The sequence below is a fragment of the Patiria miniata genome, unplaced genomic scaffold (genome assembly GCF_015706575.1).
Source record: "Patiria miniata isolate m_02_andy unplaced genomic scaffold, ASM1570657v1 HiC_scaffold_11, whole genome shotgun sequence".
Taxonomy (NCBI): Eukaryota; Metazoa; Echinodermata; class Asteroidea; order Valvatida; family Asterinidae; genus Patiria; species Patiria miniata.
In genome coordinates this window covers 637498-659658 of record NW_024037049.1, presented here as the reverse complement: position 1 = coordinate 659658, position 22161 = coordinate 637498, and the positions used below count along the sequence as shown (strand labels likewise).

Genomic DNA, 22161 nt, shown 5'->3' with positions numbered 1-22161 from the left:
CCAGTTACTGGTCATTTTCCAATCACATATTCTCCCCTAGGTGACATAATTTTGTGAAGAGAAAATGCAGTTATTGACTATCTAATACTTTTGTGGGCATGCCATATCAATCATTGTTTCTTTGCGAATTATTATGTTGATTTTCATGACTAATTCATCCCCGACTGACATCAGTCAATCCTTCTACATGTATATGAAGGTCGCCATTATAAAAGGCAAAATGGAAAATGGAGCATTCTTTCTGTGGATTAAACCTAATGTTTTCACTCCAAAATTTAAAGTGAAATCAAGTACATCATACAAATCAATGACCATTTCAGGGTCTTAGCACTGGAATGATGCTGCTGACATCTCTTAACAGATTGTAAGCCAAGGAGCCATCTCCTGGTCATTTTTTTTTTTCCAAACAGGATCCGGCAGGAGTGCTTTTGAGAATTTATAAGAAATAAGGCAGCAGATTTGTGACGGTAGTTGTGACTCTAAGGCCAACAAAAAAAATATTTGGTCTCTGGTCAGACCAAAGTTCCGGAATTGACGCGGCCACGCGGCTTTTTTTTTTTTTTTTGCTTTGTTTTCTTTTTTCTTCAAGCTTGGATTGTACAGACAAGGTGGGGTACTATTTTGCTTTTTTGGTGTCCTCATGTACATTGGTTTCCTCCATAATTTGCCTTGGTGCTTTCAATCATTTGCCTTGGTGCAATTTCCCATTCCTTGGTGCTCTTTGGTAAAAAAAATTGAGGAGGTGCGGAAATAGAGGGCGCTGTTGGAGCTACCGCGGAACATTTTGGAAAAAAAATCCAATCCATTTCATAACGGAACATAGCGCTCATTTGGTTTGTTACAATTAAACGTGTGGTAAATACGCAGCAAAAGGACCGTTTTCAAACGTTAAATTGAAAGCATATCGAGTACACAATGACAAATATTTCTGGATCACACATCATTTGAAAGAGGAATTCATATTCACTGAGGCGGTTGAGGCACTTCCACTCAGTCCACTTGGTGTCAGCTCCAGGTGGGAGCTCTTCCTGAGGCTTCAGTGCCAAGGATGTTGTTGCTGGGCGGTTTGGTATTCTTTCCTCCCACAAGGCAACTCTTGTGCTAGCTGGAGATGTTACAAGAGGATCGACGCTTCTCAGGAAGCTCTTCCTTGACTTCAGGCGGTTAGCTGCTGGAGTCTGGTTGAAGACAGGATGACGTACATCTTCAGTTTGGCGACTACGCTGCTTCATGCTTGCTACCTGACGTCTGATATCAGGGGGAGCTATGCCTGCCAGTATGTGTAGGCTGTCTGTAGGTGTTGCTCGGAGACATCGAGTAATCTGGCGGCAACAGGCGTTTAGAGCAGTATCAATCTTCTTTGCATGTGTTGACCTTTCCCACACAGGGCATGCATATTCTGCAGCAGAGTAGCAGAGTGCTAGGGCAGTTGATCTTATTGTCTGTGGTCTGGTTCCCCAGGTAGTGCCAATGAGTTTGCTCAGGATGTTGTTTCTTGAGCACACCTTGCTCTTTGTCTTCTCCACGTGGTTTTTGAAGGAGAGGGTGCGATCCAAGGTGACTCCAAGGTACACTGGATGATCACAGTTCTCAAGGGATGTGCCTGACCACCTGTAGTTGCCTCTTTGCTTCTCGGTTGCGTAAATGGAAGGCGCACACCTGTGTCTTCGATGGATTGGCACGAAGGTGATTTGCTTGGTAGTAGGGTGTTAACTCTTCCAAGGCTTTCGAAAGTTGTTCTTCCACAACCTCAAAGTCAGCATGTTGTGCACTTATGCCCAAATCATCTGCATAGATGAAGCGACGAGTACCATCAGTACTTGGTTGGTCACTAGTATAGATGTTAAAAAGAAGCGGAGCAAGAACACTCCCCTGTGGGAGGCCATTCCTTAATCTTCGCCATCTGCTCCTCTAATCACCTAGTTCCACAAAGAAGAACCTATTCTCCAGCATGCTTTCAATCAGCTCAGTCAGGCGGATGTCCTTGGTGATATCCAAGATCTTATGGAGGAGGCACCTGTGGTTGACTGTGTCATAAGCTGCGGAGAGGTCGACGAACACGACGCCAGTTACCAAACCTTCCTCAAAACCATTCTCGATGTGCTGAGTGAGGTTGAGTACTTGGCTGGTTGTTGACTTCCCTGGGCGGAATCCAGCTTGTTCTGGGATGAGGTGTTCATCTATTGCAGGACCAAGTCTGTTGAGGATGAGGCGTTCAAAGAGCTTGTAAGTATGGCTCAGAAGTGAAATGGGTTGGTAGTTCTTGGAAACCGATGGGTCTTTCCCTGGCTTCAAGAGTGCTTGGACCTGGGCCTTTTTCCAGATGTTGGGAAGTTTGTGAGTTGTCATGCAGTTGTTGTAGAGTCCAAGAAGCCATTTCTTAGCTTCGGGGCCAAAGTGCTTAATCTGCTCTGTTGCGATGTTGTCTAAGCCTATTGCTTTGCCTGGCTTCAGCTTTGAGATACCTTCTTCCAGCTCCTCCAGGGTAAAAGGTCTTGTGAATCCTGGGTCTTCGCTGTACTTCTTGCGATTGAGTTTGGTTCTCTTTGGGGTTTTCCTGTCACTTCTGCCATTCAAAAGCAATTGGTGGGCAACCTGGTTTGCAGTAACTTTGGGCTGGAAAGGCGCTGCCTTTGGATCTCCTCGTAGCTTGCCAATGGTTGACCATGCTTTCTTACTGTTCTTTGACATATCAGTTGATTCAATGAGGGCATGCCAGGTCTTGCGGCGCTCCTGAGCGATATGTTCCATTACACTTTTTCCTTTGGTTGATGTTTACTCGGAAAAATGGTCAGCTTCAAACATGGCTGCATACTCTTGGTACTCTTCAGCAATTTCATCTGACAGGCCTGGAATGTATTCTACTCTGCAGCCTCGTGGAATGTGTCAGCGGGCACTCTTCTTAACCAACTCTGCAAAGCTGTTGTAGTTTGTTGCTTCAGGTGGTATTGTCTTCACCTTCCGTTCCAGCTCATCTGTGAAACCCTTCCAGTCTGCCTTCTTGTAGTTAAATCGTCTCTTAAAAGGCACTTTGTTTGGTGTAATGGCCGCCTTAACTTGGATACCAATGGGACGATGCTGGCTTTGTGAAACTGGGTTCAGCACAATTTTCTTGCAAAGATCACTAATGGTGTCACTCACAACTGCTAAATCAGGATTATACCCCTGTCTCCAGCGGGCATCTCTGTTGGTATCCTTGTAGCCCTACTGGGTGCTGTGACTATTGAAATCACCAATGATAATCTGTGGTTTGTGTGCAAAGGGAACTGGTTGAGGGAAGTTGAAGTCTACTGATGGAGGTTTGTAGACCGATGTCACTACAACACTACTCAACTCGACTGACAATACTTCGATGTCATTGGCATCTGATTTGGTAGTAGCTTTTACTATAGAGCCTGCTTGAGTGAAGATAGCACTGCCATATTGCCGATGTGGTCGTTTGATGGCAAGGACCATGCCTGGTATGACTGGGTGTGGGTTATCGCTTCCTCTGTGAGTCTCTTGCAAGCAGAGGACATCACATTGAAGATTGCTACACAGCTCTGCTAGATCATGTTGTTTAGCAGTTGAAAAGCCCTTGACGTTTGCTGATACCACTGTCAACGCTGGCTCTAGAAAGGTCCTGCGTTGGTAGCAACATCTAGTGTCACGTCTCCTTGGCATGGTTGCTACGATGTTAATAGATGCTTGTGTTGGTGTCAGGATTGGTTCAGCTAATATAGCCTATCCAGGGCCGCGTGTATAAAGAAGAATACGGACGCTCCTGACATGACCCCAAAAATTACTTTTACAAAAGTTGAAGGTCATCGCCCCCTAAAACCGGGGAAAGACACACTGCAGGCCAAAAGTTATCGTCCCAAATCCCTTCTAAGCCACTCATTTTAGTTGCTGGAACGTCTCCTCCTCAACCGTCTTGCCCCCTTCATTGAGGAACAACTGATAGAGGAGCATGCAGGCAGGCTTCCGTCCCAAAAAATCTTCAACTGGACATCTTCTAAACCTCACTCAGTACACTGAGGACAGCTTCCACCAGAAAAAAAAGATCACCAGCACTGTCTTTGTTGATCTTACAGCTGCTTATGACACTGTTAACCATTGCCGACTCCTTCAGAAGATCCTGGATATGATGGCAGACGTAACCCTTACCCAGTTTATTGGTGTTCTACTGAAGAACCCTTGTTTCTTTGTAGAATTCAATGGCAAGAAGAGTAGAGTACGTCTTTAATGGAACGGTCTCCCCCAAGGGAGTGTGCTTGCACCTCTCCTGTACAGCATCTATACAAACTACCAACAGCAAAGCGCTTCATGCGGACGACCTGTGTATAGCATATCAACACACATGCTTTACCGCAATAGAGAAGACATTGACCATGTTACAGCAGTGCTACACTATGAACCACCTGAAGGCAAACCCTGCTATTAAGACCCAGTGCCTCCTGGGTCAGCTAGAGTCTCAAATACTGCCAGTAGCCCGTCTACCCTGGTGTGACACTCGACCACAGTCTGACTTTCAAGGAGCCCTAAAGGCCAAAGCCAAAGGGTCAACCCACACCAAAATCCTCCGAAAATAGACATCATCACAGTGGGCAGCATCACCACAAGTGCTGATATGGACTGCCTTGGCCCTTTCCAACTCAGCTGCCGAGTATGCCTGTCCTGTCTGGGGACGATATCAACACACACAAAGCGGCCTTGATCCTGCCCTCGTTGAAAGCTGCCACATCACCACCGGCTGCCTCAAGCTCACTTACATCAACTCACTCTACTTGCTGGCCAGCATCCCCCCCCCCCCCCGATATCGGGATGGAGGCCATTAGAGCAGGGCGCTTCTGACAGGTCTGGAATCCAAGCTACATGCTGTATGATCACCAACCAGCACTTTGCCAACTTAAATCAAGAAATAGCTTCTTGCATTCAACTCTGGACCAGCCAATCGAACCATCGAGGATGCAACAATGGCAGGAAAGGCTTGTGTCGTCTCACCAACACCTGAGAAGCCCATCAAGCCTGCAGAAGCCTTACCTACAGGATCCATTGCAGGATGGAAGACCTGAAGGTGCTTAAATCGCCTCCGCTCTGGAGGGGCTTGCACCAAAAGCACCATGAAGAAGTGAGGCTTTTCCAAACCAACAAACACCATGTGTGAGTGCGGTGTACACAAAGAATTTGGATCTATCTTGTAGCAGCAAGAACTTTATATATTGCTATAATTATATTCACTGATTACAGGAGGGGCGAAAAACTAGCAAAAAAAAACTTTTGAGAGAAAACACGGGGAAATTCCCATCCGGCTTCTTATTATTTTGGCAACCAAGTTTGTTAAATCCATAGATAAGCTACATACTTGGATTTTTATAATCAGAAAAGACAGCGAAAAAATACTCACACAATAATCTAATTATTTGCAGAAATATTACTGACTGAACGTTTTACATAGTTCAGATTTAAATGAGGTTAGAGAAGTCACGGTTTTGAACTGTACATGCAAATTTTCCATATTATTGTACCAGTTACAGCGAAGCTTGAGGCATAACATTGGTTTTTTTTGCAAAAGGAATCCTCAGTGTCATATATTAGTAGATTGTCTGTTTCATGAATCTGAATAAGTCTGACTAAATCTGAATCTGAATCAAATTTGCTCGTGTTTACAACTTGAAGGCAAGGTTTTTAGGGGGATGGGGGTGGGTCATCAAAGTTGAATGATTTTTTGGAAATCAACGACTCTTCAGTGTCACCAATAAACTCCTGAATCGAAAGCAGACAACCGCTCTTCCCTCCCATGGCTGTGATAAAACACTGGCACAGTTTTTCAGTCAATTCTTCATTAGCAAGATCGACACCATATCATATGCGCTGGTTTCACCCCGGATTCATCTACTCCACTACCAGTTCAGACATCTGCAGTCATGAATTCAATTGAGCCTACAACACCTAAAGAAATCGAAACACTCATCCGTAAAAGTCCCGTCAAATCATGTGAACTTGATCCTGTTCCTACAAAACTACTCAAAGACTGCGCACCAGCTTTCTCATCAATGATCGCAAAGATTGTCAACTTGAGTCTCAAGGATGGGGATATTCCAGCAGCATTAAAGATCGCCCATGTTCGTCCATTGCTGAAGAGGCCAGGACTTGATCCAGAGTCGCTTCAGAACTACCGCCCCGTGTCAAACTTACCGTACTTGTCTAAGGTCCTAGAGCGGGTTGTCTTCTCTAGACTGACTGATTATTTACAATCTATCAATTTGTATGATAATCGTCAATCTGCATACCGTGCCAATCATAGCGTCGAGACCCTGTTAGTTAATTTATCTAACCACATTTTGTCAGAAATGGATGTCGGCAGACTTACAGCAGTCGTTCTACTGGACTTGTCCGCAGCGTTTGATACGGTCAACCACGACATACTTGCAAACATTATGTCATCTTTTGGTATTTGTGATCGTGCTCTTGCTTGGTTCAAGTCATACTTGGGTGATCGTCATCAGCTGGTATGTATTGGTAACGCCAGATCCGATATAGTTGAACTGAAACATGGAGTTCCCCAGGGATCTGTCGGCGGGCCATTGTTGTTTACCATCTATCTCAGTGGTCTGAAACATGTCTTGGAATCTCATAATATCAGTTACCACTGCTATGCTGATGATGTTCAACTCTTTGTGTCATTTGCACCAAATCAAGATGACGCCTTGCTGACTCTCCAGAAACTTGAATCATGCATCAATGATGTCAGTGTATGGATGAGTTCTAACTCTCTCAAACTCAACACTGATAAATCTGAACTTATTATGTTTGGGTCAAAGTCACAACTTGCTAAGATCAATGTCCATGGTATCAACATCCAAAATTCACCTGTTAAGTTGTCGGCGACCTGTCGAAATCTGGGAGTCACCTTTGACTCACTTATGTCAATGTCTCATCATGTTTCTAACACATGTAAATCTGTCAGATTTCAACTTCGTAACTTGGGTTTAATTCGGAAGTATCTAACCCGCTCAGCAACAGAGAAACTTGTTCACGCCCTCATTTCATCTAGGTTGGATTTTTGTAATTCCCTGTTGTATCAGCTACCCCGTAACCAACTTGCTCGCCTACAAAGACTCCAAAATTCTGCCGCTCGAATTGTGACCCTGACACCCTCTAGAACCCATATCACCCCGATTTTGCAGTCTCTGCATTGGCTCCCTGTTGCTGACCGGATTAAGTACAAACTGTTACTGCTTGTTTTTCATTGCCTTCATGATTCAGCTCCTGAATACAACATAGACCTATTAACTCCAAACAACCCATCCAGGCGATTGAGATCTTCTGATGCTTCTTTGCTGGTTGTCCCTCACACTCACAAATCTTGGGGTGATCGATCATTTTCTCATGCAGGTCCTCATCTTTGGAACAAACTACCCCTCGCCATTCGCAATATCTCATCGCTTTCTGAATTTAAAGTTGCCCTAAAGACCTATTTGTTTCAGACCACTCAGAATATTCTTGTTTAGTTAAATTTAATTGTTTTGTTATTTCTGATTTGATATAATTTTTGTTTGCGCCATGAGCGTCATTTATGGCGGATAATGGCGCGGTATAAATTTCCGTTATTATTATTATTATTATTAATGTCACCGTGCTATATTATTTTTCCACAAGTCATATAAACTCGTATTTCATCAAAGATACAATTTGCATTGGGGTTTGGTAAAATTTCTTTCCAATTTATTATTGTAGTTTTTTTAGCCTTGACTAAAAAATGGCAAGACATTTATCCACAAGGCCAAGGCTTTTGCCCTCAAGGCCCTAAAATCAAGCCTTCGGGCCAAGGCTGAGAATCAAGCACTACATAACTGGTTGGTGGACTACTACATCTTGGAGATTACATGATAGGACAAATATGTGTCCTGTTAATTTTGAAGAAAAAAAATTATTGGTAATTTTCCTTTCCAATAAATTTTGATAAGAAATAATGATAAGTAACACATATTGTAACTTGTAAACTTTCTTTATTGTGCATTAAAACAAATTCCCCATTCATTTTTTTTTTGATCTACCTAGTATTTAACATCAGGCATTGGTCTGGAAACTGTTTAATCCACAAATAGCTCAACTAAGGTTGTACTTGACATTCTAATTATTGGTGTTAAAAATCCTTGGTGACCTTCTAAATTTAGCATTTGCACTTAATTGCAGACTTCTAGATTGGAGTTTGATCAAATATTGTAAATTGTATACAAAGTATATTGCTCTTATGTGGAATAACCTATTTCAGCACGTAATCCTTTTCACTTCACTTAATTTAATTAAGATATGAATTTGTTTTGTCTTCAAAGTTATCATTATTAACCTTGCTGGGCTCCCAGACTACTAGCTGAGAGTCCAGCCCAGGTCTGACCATTACTCTAGCATGTATTTTTGTTTATGCCACAATTGCCTTTTTATCCCAACTATTTTATCCCAAAACTCAAGATGTGTATAAAGACTATTGAGACAAAAAATATATGTGGGCATAGGATTACGTTTAAGATAGAACTATGACTAAAGTAAATTCTCTTGACCTGATGTTACTTTTCTGTTTTTGATTGTTTTACCATAAAAAAACAAAGACCATCATTTAAAAGGCATTCCCAAAGCAAAAAAGGCAATAACAAAAAAGAAAAACCCATTTCAATGGTCGTTACAAAAAAGTGAACCCATGTTGATAACATAATTCTCGCAAAATCTTTATCCTGGGATATAGTTCAATCCAAAGGTTGGTGCTCCAACCTTGTGATTTTGGATCTACACTTGAATGAAGTCTGCCAAATGGTGGGGGGGGGGATCAAAGAGCAAATGTAAGAGATTTAGATTTGGACTCTTAACATTAAAATTGTGTCATTGGTCTGCCTTTGAAAACCTACACTATTAGTTATCCCACACGCATGAGTGGAACACAGAGGAATGTAGTGTGTCTGTGTCCAATGTGCCGCAAGGCCCAAGGCCTAAGGAACACAGACACACAACAGTTTCCGTGGAACACGAGTGCAAGTGGGGTAACAATTTTATCTTCAAGCAAACTTGAATGCATAGTTAAAATGGAACCTGTACACTGGACATAACTTGCATCAATTATCCTATTCAAGTGTGCATGCAGTAGGAATAGCACAATACAATGTGCGACAATGTTGTTGCCACAGATTGACCAATCAGGATCAAGGATTCAAATTCGCTTGAAGTAAAAAAAAGAAAGAAATAAAGAAGACTGTCCTTTTGGTAAACTTGTTCATAATCGTCTCATCTAATTTTGTCCTCTTGCTTTTTCATTGGGCCTTATCTTCGGTTTATGTAAATAATAGAACGGATCAGTGCCAAGAATCTCTTCAAATATGCCCTTGTGGGGGAAAAAAAGCAGCTTGACAAATCCAAGCAACCGAAAAACCTAGTTGCTCACCATTTCATTAATGTCACAAGATAAAACCTCTTGTTTCATTTTCTTCTGTAAACTGATGTACTGGTCTCTAATAACAGGAAGTTGCTTCTCCAGACTTGCAAGATGTGCACATTCTTGAATGGCTGTTGGGAAATATCAATATTTACAAACTTTAATACTAATTATACTCTAACCCAAGGATAACTTTTCTTGGATAAAGTTTGTCAATGGTAACTGACAAAAGTTTTTGAATCGGTCATTGGAAGTTTTGATAAATCTAAGTAAACACGGACATAAACATGTACGGACAGACATGCATGCCACATACAGGGTGGTTAAGAAAAAAAGGCCACCTACTCTTGACAGCAATTTTCACCTATTTCTAAAAATCATTTTTAACTGTTGATTAGTAGCTATTAAAGTACTGGCTTTTAAGCAATTGTGATGAAAAAATCATTGCATTTGCTTATTTTGTCGATGAGCTATGCTAATTTGAACATTTCATGTGCGAAACCTGTTTGTCCATGGAGGTATACATTGCCTTCGCTTGACTGAGCTCAGCCATTGGAGCTTCATTTGAAAGGGCATGACATTTGATTGTTATGTGTAATGTTATGCAACAATGAACTTAAGTCGACAGCTCATTGAGGAGATGATCTTAACACTGACATGAATAATTGGACAGCTTCAATAAAAGTTACCAGGGCAAAATATTTTTTGGTAAGAAGGTTTTTTAAGTTTTATGAACTACGAAAACGTTAAATTTACATAAAATAACCCGTGGACAAGACTGATTTTGGTGACTTGTATTCAAATTAGCATAATATCAGTATTTTTGCGACTTTTACTAAGCTTTTTTCACCCTGCATGATTAAAAGCCTATACTTTACTACTATGTGAACAAATAATTAAAATAAGTTCATTAAGTAGGTGGAAATCGCTGTCAAAAGTGGGTGTTTTTTTTTTTAACCACCCTGTATAGTATAAGTACAATGCCGCTGAGAGTGTTTATTAGCTAGGGTAATCTTACTTTTGTCAGATCAAACTAACATGCAATTCCTACTTCAGAACACACCACTTGTCCCTGTTGGTTTTGTTGACTTTCTGAATGAGGATATGTAGGCCAACATGCATTTTCAAGTTTGATTTTGGTTTTGGATATAGGGGGAAAATATTAGCAGGTCAAGGTACTTGGTGTCTGATCTGCAAAGCAGAAATTATTTTACAGAAAAGTGTATATGCAGCCACTTTTACAGTGACAAAACCATACCCTGATCCTTGGGAACCACTGATTTGTATACATTTTCACATGGCATGTCATCAAGTAGGACTGCTATAACAGATCAGGCCAGTTGTAAAGTCACCTGACCAACAGTCGTAGTCTAATTGGTCATTTTTTGACTGCCTGACCCACAGTGGCACATTCTTTAAAGATATAGTCCATCATTTGTAATTTGTGCATTTTGTTCGTTTGAAGCAACAAAAGTGCTCTAAATCTAAACAAGGGTCATGAACAATTAGCCTGATGAAGTTTCAGCTCAGCTTCAGCTGTTCATTTTGAGAACAACAACATTCTAGAATCTCGATTTCAAATCAAAAGTTGCTGAATCATGTTTTGAATTGGGCCTGAATTCAGTGTCCGAGACACGTTCTCACTGAGCCGATTGCAGCTACGCAATGTCGCGCACTGATCCAACGAATTATAGCAACTGCGTGTGCGTTGTGTCAACGCTTGCGCGCGCTTCGCCGAATAAAAAAAACGAACTACTAATGGAAATTTCCAATGGTGCTTCTTGAGACGCACCGTTGGAAAGGCCTTCTTTCGTTGATTTCTTCAAAATGACAGCTTGCCAGAGAGAAAAATTTCACAGGGAGTTTAGTCTTCTTACTATCTTTCAACCAAGTATGTTTTTCAACAATAATTACGCCAGTCACTTTTTGGATAGCTGCAAATGATGGACTCCAGCTTTAACATGTCAGGGACTGAAAATACTGGCTACTTACAGTTTTACATATAAAGTTTATGGTTGCACCATTTAACAAATCTCTTTTGTGAGTTTGTGAGGCACTGACAAGAACCGGGGAAACTGAACATTTCGGATGGTATGCTCTGCCCATCATCAGGAGACTGAGGGATTCCAACAGTGAAGGGTGGTTATGCAATAGAACTAGAAGCGGTGAAACGTGAAGGTGTGAGGGATGCAATTGTGGAAACCAGGCTGGGGCAGGGGATGTGAAATGATCAGAGGTGGAAAGGAGTGAGGAGGGAGGTTGCCAAGGGTATAGGAGACCCACAGGCTGATTAGGATGGGGGAACCAAGTTGTCATTGGGTATAGGAGACTAATTGGACTGCCTAGAGAGGATGGGGTGCAAGATTTCGCTAATGGAAGAACTGAAAACCTGGGGTACCATGTCTTGTTTGAAGAGTTTGATAGGGTGCAGACCAGTAAATCGGTCCGAAATTGCCTGCGCCGGCCAAATCACGATTTGCATGCCCTCAAAATCTTCGGTATTTGAGCATGCTGTGGGCCATGAACTTGAGGGTTTGTAAAAAATATTGGTGGAAACCGTGCACAGGACTGGGAGCTTGCAGTTCTGTGTAATTTTGATGTAACTTGGACCCTAAAAGCGCTCTACTTTGCAATGGAGTGTAGGCATCGTTTTTCAAAATGGCGATGGGCTTCAGGACTATTTTCAGGGGTGATCATCTTCAGATGGAAATTTCTCCTCAAAGTCATCAGTTGACCCCCCGAAAATTGAAAAGAAAATGAAAGATGATGAAATAAGCTTTAATTTGATGTGTGTCTCGAACACCTTGGAGAGTTGTGAGTATTTTTCCCGAATTTTTGAAGTGGGAGCATTTACCATTGGGGTCTATGGAAGTTTATTTACTGGTCTGCTACCTATAGTTTCAAAATGGCGCCTTCCATCGTTTGTTGTCAAATGTTTGCGGAGTGTTTTTTTTTCAGGGGGGCGGAACCTGGGGGGGGGGGAGCAGCGTTTCAAAAGGGGTCACCAATGGCGGTTCCGCAACAAATGCGCCCAAAATCTGCATAGGGCCGATGGACCGTCCTCCGATCACAGCAATTCGAGCGAACAAGGGGGGGGGGGGGTAATTTGGGGTCGGAAGGAGCAAAAACTCAATTAACGCCCATTGGGGGCGCCCTACAGTAAGGTAGCCGCAAACAGAGGGCTTGTTTTCAGGCCAGAAATCGCAGTCAGAGATTTTTTTCTCGCAATTTTTTGATGAAATACGAGTCATCCATCCTTCCTCGTGCCGTACAAGTGGTTTGGAGAAATTTTTCAAAACCTCGCTTCTTTATAGGGTGCAGACCAGTAAATCGGTCCGAAATTGCCTGCGCCGGCCAAATCACGATTTGCATGCCCTCAAAATCTTCGGTATTTGAGCATGCTTTGGGCCATGAACTTGAGGGTTTGTAAAAAATATGGGTGGAAACCGTGCACAGGACTGGGAGCTTGCAGTTCTGTGTAATTTTGATGTAACTTGGACCCTAAAAGCGCTCTACTTTGCAATGGAGTGTAGGCATCGTTTTTCAAAATGGCGATGGGCTTCAGGACTATTTTCAGGGGTGATCATCTTCAGATGGAAATTTCTCCTCAAAGTCATCAGTTGACCCCCCGAAAATTGAAAAGAAAATGAAAGATGATGAAATAAGCTTTAATTTGATGTGTGTCTCGAACACCTTGGAGAGTTGTGAGTATTTTTCCCGAATTTTTGAAGTGGGAGCATTTACCATTGGGGTCTATGGAAGTTTATTTACTGGTCTGCTACCTTGATGGCCTCTCTGGTGCTGTGTGGAAACCAGGGCTCAGTGCTGGTTATGAGCTCGGCCCGGTGTCGATTGATACGGTGGTACAACTACTTGCGAGAGGCACATACATTGTACCATTTTTTAGTGTTTTCATTGTACAAAATTTGGTGCTTTAATCCCACATTTCACATTTGTATCTTCAGTTCCTGACATGTAAAAGAACATTAAAGAAATCTTATTTCTATCATCAAATTTTCAAGGTACATGTAAATGAACTTAGAAATCAGAAGTTAATTGTCAGGTGGCATATGGTCGGAATTGTGACCAAACCACCAAACTTGGCAGATAGATTCTTTTATACAACACCTGAATAAATCCCTGTCATCTGATTGGTGGATGGTTGATCACGTCATTGAATTATTGGTCCCACAAATGGAGCGTGTGTGGCGCGCAGCGCACAATGCATGGAAGTTCTATTGCACGTTGAACAGAACTTCCATTGCACGGTGTCACTGCTGCTGGTGGTGGCGCCGTTTTAAATTGAGATTATTAAATTGAATATGATTATAACTTCCCTTGAATCATCAAATATTGTGAGAAAATCTGCACGGGTAACTCCAGTCAAAGTAAACAATAGACGCAGGTGTTCAAAGTTAATCATTAAAAACATCTCTTCCTTGTTTCAGTTCATAAAATGAACAGAGCACTGTAAATGTCCCCAAAATTATCTTCACACGCGCGAGAGAGATAATTTGATACGTCTGCTGTCTTGTAAAGCAAGGCCAGTATAGCCGCGTCATCCATATATATTTGCTTTGAGCTCAATGATTAGCAATTAGTCACAAATACTACATGGTACAACTCGTTTTGCTCCCATTTATATGGCCCAGTATCGGCTCTGTGTGATTTGCTATTGTCATGTTTGAGGTAAGCGTGCCACTGTTACATCATGGGCTGTATCAGATTTCACCCAGTGCTCTGTTCGGAACATTTTATGAACCGAGACAAGGAAGAGATTGTTTTCAATGATTTACTTGAACACACTGATCTATTTTTACTTTGACTGGAGTGCGTTTCCGTGCTATATTGTGTAGGCCTACATATTTTGTATCAAAACCCATATAAAAAAATCATTCTGGGCTGTTTATTGATCACTTTTCACACTTCAAAAACAGAAAACAAGGTATCATTTTACTCACATTTATATTTTTTTAAATTAAAACATAGTGTATTGCTATCAGTTCACATCGGAAATTTAGTGGTGAAAAAAAGAAGGCTGAATGCCTCATACAGGCATGACCGCTTATGAAAATAATTAAAGGATTGAAGAACTTTAATCCTCCAACTAACCATACTCCCTTTTTTGACAAGGTTTTCCAAGCCGAGTGACCCACAGGATTGCTGGGGTTGCTGTTTAAAAGGCCGATCCGCCGTAATGATCACCACTTCAATGTCACAATAGAAATCACGCGCCATTTGAATGCCATCATTAAAAGGAGGATTACGTAATGTTTCACCCAACTGTTGGAAGTCGGTAACTGTTACGAATAGCCAACAACTCTATTTTGGATCGTTACTTTGTCCTCAAATTATTCAGTCACTTATGGTTGCAGACCAGTAAATAAACTTCCATAGACCCCAATGGTAAATGCTCACACTTCAGAAATTCGGGGAAAATGCTCACAACTCTCCAAGGCGTTCGAGACACACATCAAATTAAAGCTTGTTGCATCATCTTTCATTTTCTTTTCAATTTTGGGGGGGTTAACTGATGACTTTTAGGAGAAATTTCCATTTGAAGATGATCACCCCTGAAAATAGTCCTGAAGCCCATCGCCATGTTGAAAAACGATGCCTACACTCCATTGCAAAATAGAGCGCTTTAAGGGACCCAATTTCATCCAAATTGAACGGAACTACAAGTTCACAGTCCTGTGCATGGCTTCCATCCACATTTTTTACAAACCCTCAAGTTCATGGCCCACAGCATGCTCAAATACTGAAGATTTTGAGGGCATGCAAATCGTGATTTGGCCGGCGCAGGCAATTTCGGACCGATTTACTGGCCTGCAACTTTATGTGCTTTAGAAAAAGTTATTAAAGTAAGGATACATGTAAGTAGAATTGCCAAAATATACTTTTTAACAAATGAGAAAACCCAAAAATATACCCAAATATGGGACACTCGGGGACACATACTTTAATGCTCCATTGAGGATTTGTCTCACATTTGCTTACATCAAACAGATAATCAAAACTGTTTTACCGTTTATGAAATCTGATTGGCATTGTCTCAGTGTTGAGGGAACCAAGATTCCGAACCATCGTAGAGGATTAACGGGTGGCTCTTCATCATCTTCATGTTCAAAATCAGCTATTGTTGAAGGGTCTTGGACATCAGAAGTTATATCATCTGTATTAGTAAAATTCATGATTGTTGCAGTAGACGTACAGTATGTGTATCCTGAAATTAACTCCCTTTTACTTTTTTAAAAAAATATTTCCTTTGAGTAAAACATAAAAATGAGCATACTTTTTTATCAATTAATTTCCTTATCAAAGTATATTCTACGCAAAACAGGTTTATTGCAGTCATGTAGATCTAATTCCAATTATTGCAGTTCTTCGTGTGTGCAATATAAGGTTCAGACATGCTTTCAAACCCCATCGCACCATTCGGCAACATCCAAAATGATGTACAAAATGTACATCCCAAAGACCGAATTGATGCCAACAAGTGCAGTGTTATCTACAACAGGGTCATTCCGTGTCAAATCACCCAATGAGTTAAACCCCACCCCCATTAAATTTGCTTATATTTAGTCTGAGGGGTTAATTTAGGCTGAAAAAGCTGAAATTTTAAGTTTTAGCGCCATCAGACAAACGGTTTTCGTGCTACCGCCCTCCATTTTTTGGCAATTTTGGTCAATATGGGCGTGGCCACCAATTTTCAAATGACCACATCTCCATAACATGTGAGCCAAATTTGTTGTTCTTAGTTGCTTATAGCCTTGGTCAAGGGGCTAATGGTTATTCATCCCGGCCGCGCCGTAGCGCGGTAAACGATATCCTCGCTAGCGCTAGCGCTATGCATGCGGTGCATTAAAAATACAGCGTGAACAGCGACCTCACGTGGCCACCATTTCTATGCAAATTAGTTGGACCAAATCTAGCGCCTTGGTTCAATCGTCGGCAAAAGCTTATGTTTTTCTTTATTTTGCGCTGGATTTCTAGCGCACGACCTCGTATGCGAATACAGATAAGTGTAGGCGGTGCAAATATGTGGAGTGTCCAATCACACCTTGGTAAATCCGGACGTCATCAAATTATTTGCAGAAATTCGCCTTTTGCGGACGTGACAGGAACCACAGTTTTTGTGCATTGGTGCCGTGGGCAGAGACACACAACGTGTACGTGTATGGATTATGTACGGTGCCACGTTTCACTATGCAAGTTTCCACACAACGATCGACCAATAAGAAAACGACATTTAAGGTCAGCTAAGGCTATTAACATAATGAGCACCACCCCCAAAACCTCACATGGATGATTGAACCAAGGCACTAGATTGGGTCCAACTGATTTGCATAAAAATAGTGGCCGCGTGAGGTCGCTGTTCGCGCTGTATTTTTAATGCACTGCATGCATAGACATATGACTGCATGCATAGCGCTAGCAAAGATATCGTTTACCGCGGCTTCAGCTGGATGAATAACAACTAGCGCCTTGACCAAGGCTAAGTTGCTTAGGAAAGGTAACATCATAAGGAATTCAAATTTACCCTTACTTTTCTTGTCGGAGTAATTTGAAGTATGATGACCTTTTGACCTTTACTTTGACCTTTACTTTGACCTTGTGCATCACGTGACCTTGAGACGAACTTCGATGAAAATATACCCCACCATGTTTTCTACAAAATATCAAAAAATTGGGGGTATAATAATTTTAGTTTGGTTTCTAGCCCATGTCAAAGTTGGCATGTGTGTTGCAAAATGTGATATCCCTATTTTTGGATATTTTGTAGAAAACTTGGTGGGGTATAATTTTCATCCAAGTTCGTCTCAAGGTCGGGTGATCCACAAGGTCAAATTCAAGGTCAAAGTAAAGGTCAAAAGGTTCATACTTCAATATTACTCCAATATGAATTACTCCAATATGAAAAATAATGGTAAACTTGGATTTCTTATGATGTAAGCTTTCAAAAGAAACAAAGATGAACATATTGGCCCACAGGTTATGGAAATATGGTCATTTGGAACTTGGTGGCCATGCCCATTTTGACCGAAATTGCCAAAAAATGGCGGGCAGTAGCGCGAAAAGCGTCTGTCCGATGGCGCTATAACTTAAAATTTCAGATTTTTCAGCCTTAATTACCCTATAAATTAAATATGAATTGATTTGAAGGGGGTGGAGTTTAAATTTTAATTATTTTGGGGTGATTTGACACGGAATGACCCAACATTTACATTAGACGCGGACTGCATCGAAGAAACAGGGTACCAGATTGAAAGAACACCTCAAAACAATTGCCGGGTCAGACCGGAAGTCTGCGATATCCAGCAACATTAAAACAAACACAACTAGAGATCTATGTCTGTTTGCAACAGAACATAGGGCTTTTCCGCACTATTTTTTTTTTTATCAAAAACACATCCCAGACTATGCATGTACAACGTTTCCAAGAATACGGTACAATAATTTTTAAATTTAGCATGTAGCGTCTGTGAGATATATCCTTCCAAAAGAAATAAATCCATATTAATCTGACGTGTAGGACTACCTTGGTACGCAATTTTGACCCATTCGGACTGATAGTTTTCTCAATATGAGACTTTAAAAAATGCATCTTTATGATAGCACCACATGCCCTACGATGGCATCATCTTGATTACACTTGTCAATGCTCATTTTTTGCATTGTGGTCTTGGTTTGTACTGAGGTTGAAGTCAATCCAATAAAAAAAGTGTTAAATTTTGGAAGCAGAATGCAATTATAAATATGAAAAAAAAATCATAAAAAAATCAACCAATGACGTCATGGTGACGTCTTTTCGGATTTTGCATACTAGTACCATTATCTAGCTATCCACCAAGTTTCATGGCGATCAAACATTCCCTTATATGTGTTTTTAAAATTGCATGTTTTTTTTTTTTGATGACGTCATGACATGATGACATTATGATGACGTCACACATTTTTCAAAATTTTGTGCATATACCTATTACCTAACAAACATAATACGAGAAAAATTTAGCATGCTGCGTTCGTGAGATATGCCTTAAAGGTCCAAAAATTTAAAAAATCATATAAAATCACACGATAACGTCATGTTGACGTCACTTCAATTTCACCTTTAACTCATCCCAGTCTATACATACAAGTTTCAACCCAATCGGACTTACAGTTCTCTAGACTTTTCAATATGCACTTTAAATTGGAAATATAAAAAAAATCATTAAAAAATCAACCGATGATGTCATGTTGACGTCTTTTTGGAATTTGCATACTAGTACCATTATCTAGCTATCCACCAAGTTTCATGGTGATCAAACTTTCCCTTACATGTGTTTTAAAACATCACATTTTTCATGACGGCAGGATGGCGTCACACATTTTTCAAAAGTTTGTGCATATACCTGTTACCTAATACGAAAAGAATTTTGAATTTTGCATGTTGCGTTTGTGAGATATGGCCTAAAGGTCCAAAAATCAAAAAATAAATTTAAAATCACATGATGACATCATCATGACGTCACTTCAATTTTCATCTATAATACATCCCGGTCTACCTACATACCAAGTTTCAACCCAATCAGACTTACAGTTCTGTAGATATAGCACTTTACAATATGCACATTTAAAATGACGTCACGTGACCCATGATGACGTCACCATGACATCACTTTTTGGGACACAACTTTGCTATAGGGGCTATGCCTGTGGTAACTTTGAATGATGTATGACAAAGATTAATGCCAAAAGTGGCACTGAGAAAAAAATGTGTACAAAGTCTATGGCATTTAGGCGACAAAAAGAAGACGAAGAAGAAAAAAACTAGAGATCTATGTCTGTTTGCAACAGAACATAGGGCTTTTCCGCATTATGATTTTTTTTTTTATCAATAACACGTCCCTGACTATGCATGAACATAAAATCTGTCAAAGTTAGCCGAAAATCGGTTTAACGGTCACTGAGGACAGGATTTGACCTCAGCAACACGTGCGCTGCGGGCTGACTGACATATTGAGTAAAAACTAATATAAAAACTGCCATGGTTGATTTTTCAGGGATTTTCAAAGGAAAAAGGTTCTTTTCATTATAACTTCCGGTCTGATGACGTCATACGCCCAAAACTTCGCGCACGTCTTAAGGGGGACAAGGTCATCATATTCACCAATATTTAGGCGATTCCGACAAACTTCGCCACAGACATCTATTCAAAATACATTTTTGAAAATTTTCAACCTGTCACTAGAGGGCGCTCGAAGATTGCATGACGTCATCGGTAGATGATTCGAAGAATACTATCAGCCAAGTGACTATCACCGTTAATGCTGCGGATGCGTACGGTTGATTTCTTATGCATTTTTAAATATTAAGAGTGTCACAATTTATTTGCCTATCAATACACACCTGATGACGTCATCATGACGTCATCATTACACAATGTTGTTTGAATTAGGGTCTTTGCTTGGACAAAGATTGGTGCAATGAATTACTGGCAAAGAGTCAAAAATGCCCTTTGAATATCGACAATTTTTTCTAAATTTCTGTGTACAAAGTCTATGGGAAAAATTAAATATTCAAAAATCTATAATAAATTAGTCGATGACGTCACCATGACGTCAATCTTCGGGACACATCTTTGCTATAGGGACTATGCTTATGCAAACTTAGAATGATGTATGACAAAGATTAATGCCAAAAGTGGAGGCCAGAAAAAACGTGCACAAAGTCTATGGGGTTTAGGCGACAAAAAGAAGAAAGAAGAGAGAAGATGAAGATGAAAAAAAAAAAATGAGAACAGAAAGAAAGGCTTTTTCGCAAAATTGCAAAAAAGCCAAAAATCTTAACGAAAACAAGAGCTGTTTTTCACCGAAACAGCTAAAAAGAAAAACTAGAGCTGTATGTCTGTTTGCAAACAGAGCACAGGGCTTTTTCGCATTTTACAAATATTTGTTGGCTTTTCCGCATAGTGCGGAAAAGCCTTTGTTTTTGTTCTCATTTTTTTTTTTTTTCCTTCTTCTTTTTGTCGCCAAAACCCCATAGACTTTGTGCACGTTTTTTCTCAGTGCCACTTTTGGCATTAATCTTTGTCAGACATCATTCAAAGTTTGCATAAGCATAGTCCCTATAGCAAAGATGTGTCCCGAAGATTGACGTCATGGTGACGTCATTGACTAATTTATTATAGATTTTTGAATATTTAATTTTTCCCATAGACTTTGTACACAGAAATTAAAAAAAAATTATCGATTTTCAAAGGGCATTTTTGACTTTGCCAGTAATTTATTTACACCAATCTTTGTCCAAGCAAAGACCCTTATTCAAACAACTTTGTGTAATGATGACGTCATGATGACGTCATCCGGTGTGTATTTATAGGCAGTTAAATTGTGACACTTTTAATATTTAAAAATGCATAAGAAATCAACCGTACGCGTCCGCAGCATTCTGTTGCCGGCAAATGGTAGAGTAGGTTGAGGTCTTTATTTCATTCAGTGTGCGTGAAATCACGTGACCCTTGCTTCCGGTCGAAAAAGGCCAAAACCGGAAGTGGCTTATTATTTGAAAATGGTAATAGATATGAACTTGTTTTTAACGGTGTTAGTGTCTTGGCTAAAAGTATTCTTCAAATCATCTACCAATGACGTCATGCAATATTCGAGCGCCCTCTAGCGACAGGTTGAAAATTTGCAAAAATGTATTTTGAATAGATGTCTGTGGCGAAGGTTGTCGGAAACGCCTAAATAATGGTGTATATAATGACCTTGACCCACTTACAACATGTGCTAAGTTTTAGGCGAATGACGTCATCAGACCGGAAGTTATAATAAAAAGAGCCTTTTTCATTTTGAAAATTCCTGAAAAATCAACCGTGGCAGTTTTTATGTTAGTTTTTACTTTAATTGTCGATTTAAGGGTAGGTCTAAAAAAATTCAAAGTTTCGAGGCGATAAGCGAACTCGAACATACCCTGCGCACGCTTAAAACTTCTCGTTGACAATACCTCTGCTTCAAAACATGCTAAGGCAGGACGTCCACAATGTACATGTACATGCACGTACGTTGTACATAGGCACATACATTGTATGTCAGTCAGCCTGCAGCGCACGTGTTGCCGAGGTCAAATCCTGTCCACATTGACCGTTTTAGCCGATTTTCGGCTAACTTTGACAGATTTTATGTTCATGCATGCGCATAGACAGAGACGTATTATAGCACCTTGGCATTAATCTTTGTCAGATATCATTGAAAGTTGGCATAAGCATAGTCCCTATAGCCAAGATGTGTCCCAAGGAGTGTCGTCATGGTGATGTCATCAAGTGATTTATTATGGATTTATGAATAATTAATTTTTCTCATAGACTTTGTACACAGCTTTCTCCACGAGTCTTTCCCTATACAACACTGATATATCTTATTAAGTAGTTCTGAACTTCGGCCGAGAATTACTATGAGAATGAAAAAGAAATCGTATTTTTTAACGTTTGCCATTTGATTGAAAATATTCCCAAGAGTCAGAATATCAAGTAATATTTTATAAAAAGGTTTCAGTTTAAAGGCAAATTACGTATTTAAAGGTGCAGTTTCTCTGCTGTGGGATTTTAACCCATTGACTTTGTATACGTTTTCAAGCCATCACTTGGCGTTCTGGAATCGTCATCAAAGTAACAGCCAAGGAAGACCCTCATACAAAAATTATGCCAAGACCATGACGTCACGATGACGTCATCACCTATTTTTTGTATTGATTTTTGAAAATTTACGTAC

At 40.4% G+C, this 22161-nt stretch overlaps 1 long non-coding RNA gene across 1 annotated transcript; it reads right to left on the bottom strand.

Annotated features, from left to right (window-relative positions):
* Positions 1-7974: 7974 nt before the first annotated feature.
* LOC119741344 lies at positions 7975-15601 on the bottom strand. The gene is made up of 2 exons (XR_005272735.1): positions 15435-15601; positions 7975-9537 (listed from the first exon to the last, which is right to left on the bottom strand). It is a non-coding gene; the product is annotated as an uncharacterized LOC119741344 (long non-coding RNA).
* Between the last annotated feature and the right edge of the window lie 6560 nt (positions 15602-22161).